Below are 10,081 nucleotides of genomic sequence, written 5' to 3' on the forward strand. Positions count from 1 at the left end.
GGTCCAGTGTGTCATTTAAGGCCTTTATTTCCTTGTTGATCTTTTGCTTGGATGATCTGTCCATTTCAGTGAGGGGAGTGTTAAAGTCCCCTACTATTATTGTATTATTGTCAATAAGTTTCTTTGATTTTGTTATTAATTGGTTTGTGTAGTTGGCTGCTCCGACGTTAGGGGCATTGATATTTAAAATTATTAATCTTCTTGTTGGACAGACCCTTTGAGTATGATATAGTGTCCTTCCTCATCTCTTATTATACTCTTTGGCTTAAGATCTAATTGATCTGATAGAAGGATTGCCACTCCTGCTTTCTTCTGATGTCCATTAGCATGGTAAATTCTTTTCCACCCCCTCACTTTAAATCTGGAGGTGTCTTCAGGTTTAAAATGAGTTTCTTGTAGACAACTTATAGATGGGTTTTGTTTTTTTATCCATTCTGATACCCTGTATCTTTTGATTTGGGCATTTAGCCCATTAACATTCAGGATAACTATTGAGAGATATGAATTTAGTGCCATCGTATTGCCTATAAGGTGACTGTTACTGTATATGGTCTCTGTTCCTTTCCAATCTACTACTTTTAGGCTCTCTCTTTGCTTAGAGGACCCCTTTCAATATTTCCTGTAGTGCTGGTTTGGTGTTTGAAAATTCTTTCAGTTTTTGTTTGTCCTGGAAGCTTTTAATCTCCCCTTCTATTTTCAATGATAGCCTAACTGGATATAGTATTCTTGGCTGCATGTTTTTCTCATTTAGTGCTCTAAATATATCATGCCAGCTCTTTCTAGCCTGCCAGGTCTCTGTGGATAAATCTGCTGTCAATCTAATATTTTTACCATTGTATGTTACAGACTTCTTTTCCCAGGCTTCTTTCAGGATTTTCTCTTTGTCACTAAGACGTGTTAATTTTATTATTAGGTGACGGGGTGTGGACCTATTCTTATTGATTTTGAGGGGGGTTCTCTGAACCTCCTGGATTTTGATGCTTGTTCCCTTTGCCATATTGGGGAAATTCTCTCCAATAATTCTCTCCAATATACCTTCTGCTCCCCTCTCTCTTTCTTCTTCTGGAATCCCAATTATTCTAATATTGTTTTGTCTTATGGTGTCACTTATCTCTCGAATTCTCCCCTCGTGGTCCAGTATTTGTTTGTCTCTCTTTTGCTCAGCTTCTTTATTCTCTGTCATTTGGTCTTCTATATCACTAATTCTTTCTTCTGCCTCATTTATCCTAGCAGTGAGAACCTCCATTTTTTATTGCACCTCATTAATAGCTTTTTTATTTCAACTTGGTTATAGTTTAGTTCTTTTATTTCTCCAGAAAGGGCTTTTATCTCTCTGGAGAGGGTTTCTCTAATATCTTCCATGCCTTTTTCGAGCCTGGCTAGAACCTTGAGAATTGTCATTCTGAGCTCTAGAGCTGATGTATTACCAATGTCTGTATTGATTAGGTCCCTAGCCTTTGGAACTGCCTCTTGTTCTTTTGTTTTTTTTTTTTCTTTTGTGGTAAATTTTTCCGCCTTGTCATTTTGTCCAGATAAGAGTATATGAAGGAGCAAGTAAAATACTAAAAAGGTGACAAAGACCCCAGGAAAATATGCTTTAACCAAATCAGAAGAGATCCCAAATCTTGGGGTGGTGGGGAAGGGGATAAAAAGAGATTCAGAAAGAAAGAAAAAAAAAAAGTAACAATTAAAAAAAGAAAACGAATTAAGAAAAAATATAAAAAAGAAAAAAAATATATATATATTAGATAAACTAGTTAAAAAACGTCAAGGGCGCCTGGGTGGCTCAGTGGGTTAAGACTCTGCCTTCGGCTCAGGTCATGATCTCAGGGTCTTGGGATCGAGGCCCACATCGGGCTCTCTGCTCAGCGGGGAGCCTGCTTTCTCCTCTCTCTCTATGCCTGCCTCTCTGCCTACTTGTGATCTCTCTCTCTCTGTTTCAAATAAATAAATAAAATCTTTAAAAAAAAAAAGTTAAAAAAAGAAAAGGGTAAAAGTTTAAAAAATTTAGCAGAAGAAGAGAAAAAAAATTGAAAAAGAAAAAAAAATTAAATTAACTGCAAGACTAAAGAATCATAGGGAGAAAGCCATGAGTTCTGTGCTTTGCTTTCTCTTCCTCTGGAATTCCGCTGCTCTCCTTGGTATCGAAACTGCACTCCTTGGTAGGTGAACTTGGGCCTGGCTGGATTTCTTGTTGATCTTCTGGGGGAGGGGCCTGTTGTAGTGATTCTCAAGTGTCTTTGCCCCAGGCGGAATTGCACCGCTCTTACCAGGGGTCAGGCTGAGTAATCCGCTTGGGTTTGCTTTCGGGAGCTTTTGTTCCCTGAGCGCTTTCCGTGGAGTTCCTGAGGAAGGGAATGAAAATGGCGGCCTCCAAGTCTCCAGCGCAGAGGAGCCGAGAGCTTGGGGCCCCACTCCCCAGTGCACCCTCAGAGAATAGCGCCCAATTACTCCAGTCTCCCTGGCCTACAGCCGCACTCCGAGCTCACCCAGCCTGCAACTGGTTCAAGGTAACTCCGAGCTGAGAGCTCATTCCTCGGCTCTGTCTCTGTAGCCAGCTTCCCTGTTCTAATACATGCAAGCTCTGTGACAATCAGACACCCCTGATCCTTCTGTGACCCTGCGGGACCTGAGGCCACGCTGACCCCACGTGGGCTTCACCCCTGTTTAGCCTCTGGAGCAATGTCCCTCAGCAGAACAGACTTTTAAAAGTCCTGATTTTGTGCTCCGTTGCTCCGCCGCTTGCCGGGAGCCGACCCCTCCCCCCGCCACAGTCTATCTTCCCATCGCTTTGGATTCACTTCTCTGCCAGTCCTACCTTTCAGAAAGTGGTTGATTTTCTGTTTCTAGAATTGCTGTTCTTCTCTTCGATCTCCCGTTGGATTTGTAGGTGTTTGCAATCTTTAGATAAGCTATCTAGCTGATCTCCTGCTACCTGAAATAGTCTCAGCCTGCTACTTCTCCGCCATCTTGACACTACATACATATATTTGTATATAAAACAAAGAAAACAAGGAAAAAAGACTAACCCTGGAAAGTTTGCAAATGTTCAAAGTATAGCTTCTGAGTTCATGTTTTGCTTTCTTCAAGTGTAAATAAAGTTAGATTTCATATTCTCATAGCATGTGCTAGGCCTTGAGGAAGGAGAGATTGTAAAAGTATTTTCTTGAATGAAGAAATTAATCTGAAGACAAGTTTATGAAAATTATATTTGATTACAGACTTTTTCTGTAAGATTACGTATCAGGATCCTACATAATGTTTTACTGCCTTTATCTGTGGCCTGGATATGGCATTTTTAATCTTTTACTCCCTCTCTCAGTGAAGCCTCTGTTAAAGGGAGGTTCACTGATGATTTTGGCCAAAAGTTGTCAATATGTAGGGAAGAAAGGATTAACTCTTAAGGTGTCTATGTTGTCTCAGATGGGTCAATATAATGTATTATTTGTTTCAATTCACTATTATCCATTCATACAATAAACCTATACTCTGTGCCTATTCCACTGAGTAGACATTTTATCAGTGAATGAGAAAATCTCATTTTAGAACTCACATTTTAATTTAAGAAAAAGGTGAAGATAATCAGTTTATTAGCTAGTGTTTCCTGATTGCTGTAGGAGTGTCTCATATTTCAGCAAAATTTCAATGGTCTTTACAAAAGCTATGCAAATCGCCATTTTCACTTCCCAGTTCTACCCAAGAAAGTTCCATTTGGGCTGAATCCTAAAATGTATTCCTCTTTACACAGGGTTCTCTTATGATTGCTTAAGAAGAAGTTACAATAATAGTATGTCTAGGAGAATTCAGAATATCATTATTTTTTCAAAGTATTTAAGTGCTTTAGGGAAATGCATTGGTAACTTTGGCATTTACTGTCCCTTTATGTGTGTTGCGGATTATTTATGGATTTCATTTATCCCCATTACCCATTCAAATTGTATGTGTGTATGTGGGTGAGTGTGTGTATTTTATTGAGAAATATCCAACATTAGGCATTAATCCTCATTTTAACAACATGTGGTGATGCAGGAGTAAAGGAGAATTACTCGGTCTTGAATCTGTTTGGTCTTGACCCCGTAAATGATGGGGTTTAGCATAGGGGGCACCACCACTTAGAAGTTGGCTACTAGGATGTGGACATAATGAGGGATGGTTTCCCCCCCAAAACGATGGGCAAAAAAAATGAAAAGAATGCTGGGGCATAGAACATAAGGATGACACAGATGTGGGAAGCACATGTGTTGAAGGCCTTGAATCTGGCAGCCCAGGAAGGTATCTGAAACACTGTGCAAAGGATCATGGTGTAAGACATAATGATGAACACAATGTTCAGTCCTGTAGACAGCAGGGTCACAGTCAGCCCATAGATGATGTTGACCCTGATATTGTCACATGCCAATCTGGCAATGCCCATGTGTTCACAGTAGGAATGGGGAATGATGCTTCTCCCACAATACCTAAGTCTGTGTACCAGGAAGGTGAATGGAAGGCAGATGATGAAGCTCCTGACCATAGGTGCTATGCCAATCTTCCCAGTGACTGAAGAGGTTAAGATTTTGGTGTATCTCAGGGGGTGACTGATGGCCACATAGCAGTCAAATGCCATGGCCAGAAGGATAGCAGATTCTGCCACAAAGATGAAATGTATGAAGAACATCTGGGACACACACAACCAAAGAATATATCCATGGACTGGAACCAGAAGATGGCCAGCATCTTTGGGGCTGTGGCTGTGGAGAGCAGCACATCTGCTGAGGCCAGCATGGAAAGGAAGATATACATGGATTCATGGAGACTGCACTAAGTCACAATCACGAAGATCAAGAATACATTGCCTACGACAACCAAAACATACATGGAACAGATAGGGATGGAGATCCAGGTGTGAAAATCTTCCAGTCCTGGGATTCCAATCAGGACATACCACATATCCTGGGGACCGCTGTGATTATAAGAGGAGGGGGGCATCTGTGGCTTCATATTCAGACCTAGTGCCTTGATCAAAAACCACAGGACTGAGTCAAGATTGAGGAACAGCCCATTAGGCTGAATGATGTCTGATCAAATTTTTTTTTTTTGCCCAAATATATTCTTCTCTGTGGAAAGACAGCAAGATGTATTATTTAGCCTACAATTGAAATCTGACTCTTCCCATGGAAGAATTAAAATATATCTTGAAAAAAATAGTTAGCATTTGCTAAGGGCTTACTATGTCTAATGGTACTTTCCAAATATGGCTTATTAAATCTTCACAATAGACTGTTGAAAAGACCTTTATAATAATCCTTGACAAAGATATTATTATTATTCCTATAGATGAAAAAAATCCCACAGACTTTCAGTTTCTTGACCTGGTCCCACTGGATTCAGAGTTAGAGAGCACAAATTTGAAAGCTCTGATCTCAGCCACCATCCAATACTGCCTATAGAAATTACACTAGATATAAAAACATGTCATCAAAATTTTCATTGATGATATTCCTGAGTAAAATAGACACATGTGAAGTTGATCTCATTCCTTAAGAGAGAAGGAGGGAATGAGGTTTTACCAAAACAGATTCCAGGCAGTATATACACATAGGTCCTCTTCTTCATTGATTGACCACTAAAGTGATGGTAAGTCCTATGCTGGGGATTGAGGATCTACAGGTGAATTCACTGATTCTGGTCTGCAAATCAACATGTTTCTTAAAATTATACAATGTATATTAAAAACCTAAACTATATGCAGTGTCAAATTCAGTTAGATTCTTAAATGGATATGGCCTGCATGTGGTGAGGAAAAATATTCTCTCCCTTTCAGGTCACTGACTTAAAATTAAACACCATATTTATTATTTCAAAATACCTCCATAGCAGCAAATATTAATGCTTCACATTATGAGATAGAGGTCCACCATCCTTCAATGAATGGGAGGGAGGTTCATTTAATGGTTATTCTTTTCCTGTTGTTCCAAAGGATTGTAGATAAATGCAGGAGAGACGTTGAGTGAAAAGCAGGCGAGGACATGTAACATTGGAGTGGGATGTGTGTATGAGGATGGTATACATATGAGTAGGCACATGTAAACAGGGATAGAGGCATGGATGCAAACAAATGGACAAGTGGCTTCCGTCCTCTCCTAATCCCTATTCTCAAATAAAAGCAAGTTGACTGCATTTGCTGAAGAGGAACATAGATTTAAGGGATGTTTGCCTTTTCATACCTTGTTTCCACTGGAGTCAGATCATTGTACACTATCATTTTACCATGTATACTTTTATTTTTCATTAAGTGGTCAATATTCTGGCATATTCTGGCATCAAACTTCATGTCGTAGAATTGAAATGTGTGGGCGCCATTTATTTCTTTTTTTTTTAATTGAAGCATAATTTATATACAATGTTCCATTAGTTTCACACATAACATACACCATGATTGGACAAGTCTGTATGTTCTATTACACTGGCTATAGGATACTTCTCACAGGTCACCATGCAATGCCATTATAATACCACTGACTATATTCCCTATTCTTGCCTTTTATTCCTGTGATTTACTAATTCCACATTGGGAGCTTCTATCTCCCACTACCCTTCATCCATTATACCCATCTCTGTCCCCCTGCCCCTCTGGCAGCCATTAGTTTGCTCTCAATAGTCAGTTGAACCTTGTGTTTTGATAGAGGTTAGAATGTATAATCTGTAAATCGTCACCTCATCAGGCCTTTCCTTAAGTTGATATATGATTCTTTGAAAATACTGTAAGAAAATGTTGAGATGCTCAAGTGTCTCTATCTCCTTTGATTACATATATCAATAGTATAACCATTTCATGTGGAGCTAAAATTAATCCTTGAAAATTTCTTTTAAATAGGATACCGGGGTTCATAGCAGGAAGGAAAAGATTAATGTAGAACTGTGCCTAGCCCAGACCTATGCTAGAGCCATGTATGTGTGTCAAGTGAAGCTATGGGGAGGGGATGTGTAGTGTTTGGGGTTCATAAGGACATCAGAGATGGGGGAGAGGAGAGTCTAGGTGTTGAAAGAAACAGAAAAATATTGGTTGAAGGGAAACAAAACAAATTTTGCAGATGTTCTTCTGATCTTTTGGGACACAGTGATCTGGTTTATCTTATTTGGTTTCATTTGGGCAAAGTATTATTGCCTGCAGCTACCTAACTTATAGCTCTGGGGCTCCCTGAATCATTTCTTCACAATATTCCTACTGGCCTATTCTGACTGAATCATGAATGCATGCATGGAGGCAGTGTGTGGCAAGTAGGGACAGTATAACGCTGGGCCCATAGATTGGATTTAAATACTGGTTGAGTCAAATTCTGACTGCATTATCATTAAAAATATCTTAATTCGAAGATTAGTTTTCCAACATAAAATACTTAAAATAAATATAAATTTAAAAAGTGAGTAAATTCTGAAGTCAGTATTTAACGATGGCTGTCACACAAATCAGATACATTTTTATCCCAGCCACAGATGAAATTAGGGACTTCCAAAATTGCCATCATTAAGATCAAAATCATTGTTACTGTGAACTAAGTTCAGGTTTTTGGACAACAGGCTTATGGCCCACTGGACAAGGATAGGACTGCTTTAGAGTAACCACATAGGCCAAGAATAACTGTCTCACACTAGACACACGACACCCACTGTAATTTTCACCTCTAATCCGTTATGTTAGTTTTATAAGGTGTAGGCAGTTCAGCATGGGGAACGTAATGGGCTTAGAAAGGGAGTTTTATTCTTGCCTGAACACTAGTGTAGCATCATTGTTTTATAGGGAGCCTCAGCTTCTTACTCTGTGCTAAGCTCAGCGCCTGCTATATGGTGAATATCCAGTGAACTCTTTGGAATAAAGGCATGCATGGGTTTGTGTATAGGCATATATACAAGGTCTTTAACTATTAGGCTTGTTTATCTCCTGAGCCCTATCCTATTACTGGGCCTTACTACAAATCCATTGCACGTATGCCCAGCATTCAGAGCCACATATCAAAGATAGACAACCAGTACATAAATATATTCAGAAAGAAAAATATATACTTGTGCTTTTTGCAGACAATCTATTTAGGAAGAGAGCCCAAAGAGTCACTACAATTGCCCAGGCAGTCCAGTCACAGCCACACACAGTACCTCCGAAGTCAGGCTTAAATTCTAGGAATACTGAGCAGCTTCTGTGGTTTCCTAAGATTTTCTCCTTTCCTTTCCTTTCTTTCTTTCTTTTTTTTTATTTCTGATGTCTTTTTCTACATGTCCTTGCTGAGCAAAAATCAGCTTCTCACCTGTAATTTTTAGGATCCTGAAGACATTTAACTAGTAGAGAGGAAAAAAAGAAAAGCCATATGATGTTCACAACATGGTGAGGATATGGGGAGCTGGGTATTTATATCTCCTCTGGGCATCTCTTGGGCTCAAGAGTGTCAGCCCCCAGAGGACTGAACTCCACTCATTCCTGGAAGGAGTGGGCCCAAATATAATTTCCAGTTCTGTCCTCCTCTATAGGAAGAGGCAATAAAAAGAAGTCTGTTGGTTCTTCCAATTGTTTCTGCTTCATCCACAAGAGAGAAAACACTACTGTACAGTTTTTTGATTCTATACCTAATCTCTAACATCATCTACCCAGTTAGTTAGTTGCTAGCCATTCATTTGTCCTTCATTAAGAGTCAGACTCCCTACACAGAAAGACAAATGCCATATGATTTTACTCATTAAGAAACAAAACAAAAGAACAAAGGGGGAGGGCACCCTGGTGACTTAGTTGGTTAAGTCTTAGGCTCTTGGTTTCCACTCAAGTCATGATCTCAAAATCCTGAGATGGAGAACCACATTGGGCTCTGTGCTCAATGTAGTCTGCTTGAGATTCTCTCCCTATCCCTCCCCTGCCCCTCTGCCTGTCACCCTGCTCCTGTGCTCTCTCTCTCCCTTCTCAAATAAATAAATAAATAAATAATATATTTATTAAAAAAGAAGAAGAAGAAGAAGAAGAAACTGGTGATGGGGAGTAAGGAGTGCAGTTCTCCTGATGAGTAAAGGTTGATGTATGGAAGTGTTGAATCACTACGTTGCACACCTGAAACTAACATACATATAACTGAAATTAAAATAAAAAATTAAAAAGTAATAAGAATCCCTAAATAAAGAAAAAAACAAAGATAATAAAAATGACTCTACAGACTGCTGCTTTCAGTTGAATTTCAGTGCTTTACTCCCTTTGCTAAACCACATTCCATTGGTACCTCTACTGCTTCTCTGTCCTTCCCTCTCTCTCTCTCATTCTTTCTCCTCAAAATATAAAACCATATGTCTATAAACTCAAAAAATGTAAACACTGTCTCAAATTTCCCATTATGTCTCTGTCCTTTACTATAGCATTTATAATATTGTAGGTTTTTTTTTTTTTAATAATACTTGAAGAATGAATAAGGAAGTAAGTGGTGAGGGTGCAGAAAAAGTGGTGATGGGTAACATGGAACATTGGATTTCTTGTGATTTTTTATGTCTTAATGCCCTAAAGTCACCAGAATTGTTGAAAATTGAAGACGATGTCTCATCATATATATATTCATGGGTTTTTGTTTGTTTGCTTGTTTTCATTTGTTTGCATAAAAATTAAAAAAGAAAAACTTCCTCTCATTTTTTAAAGATAATTAGGATGATCCAGAAACAACAGAATTGACAACTTATTATCAGTGAGTACCTGGATAATCTAACCAATGAGTCTTGGGTGCATTTAAATTCATTGAGAGACACATATTTGTTAACCCTTCTGGAGAAGGATACTTAAAGGAGAAAGTTTAATCAGGAACTAAAATTGAAGAAAAAAGAAAATAATATATGTTCACTATTTGGCTCTTTCTACATTTCTCATTCTCATTACACAGTACTATCTAAATCCCATGACTGATTGGTCATGGGCTATGATGGGGCAACCATTTAAAATGAAGGGAAATTTCACAAGAGAATTAAATAGAAAATGCAAGCATCACAATTAGCATCCACTTTTGTTGTTTCATTTAGTTTTGAGAGATTGTTACTATTACATAAAAGAGAAGGCTGTAGGTGATAATCACAGTGGATTTTA

The 10,081-nt window shown here is 38.7% G+C and overlaps 1 pseudogene; it reads right to left on the bottom strand.

Annotated features, from left to right (window-relative positions):
• Positions 1 to 4,007: 4,007 nt before the first annotated feature.
• On the bottom strand, positions 4,008 to 4,980 carry LOC111140307 (annotated as a pseudogene).
• Positions 4,981 to 10,081: the final 5,101 nt, after the last annotated feature.

This window comes from Enhydra lutris, unplaced genomic scaffold, assembly GCF_002288905.1.
Source record: "Enhydra lutris kenyoni isolate GAN:26980312 unplaced genomic scaffold, ASM228890v2 scaffoldscaffold478, whole genome shotgun sequence".
Lineage (NCBI taxonomy): Eukaryota > Metazoa > Chordata > Mammalia > Carnivora > Mustelidae > Enhydra > Enhydra lutris.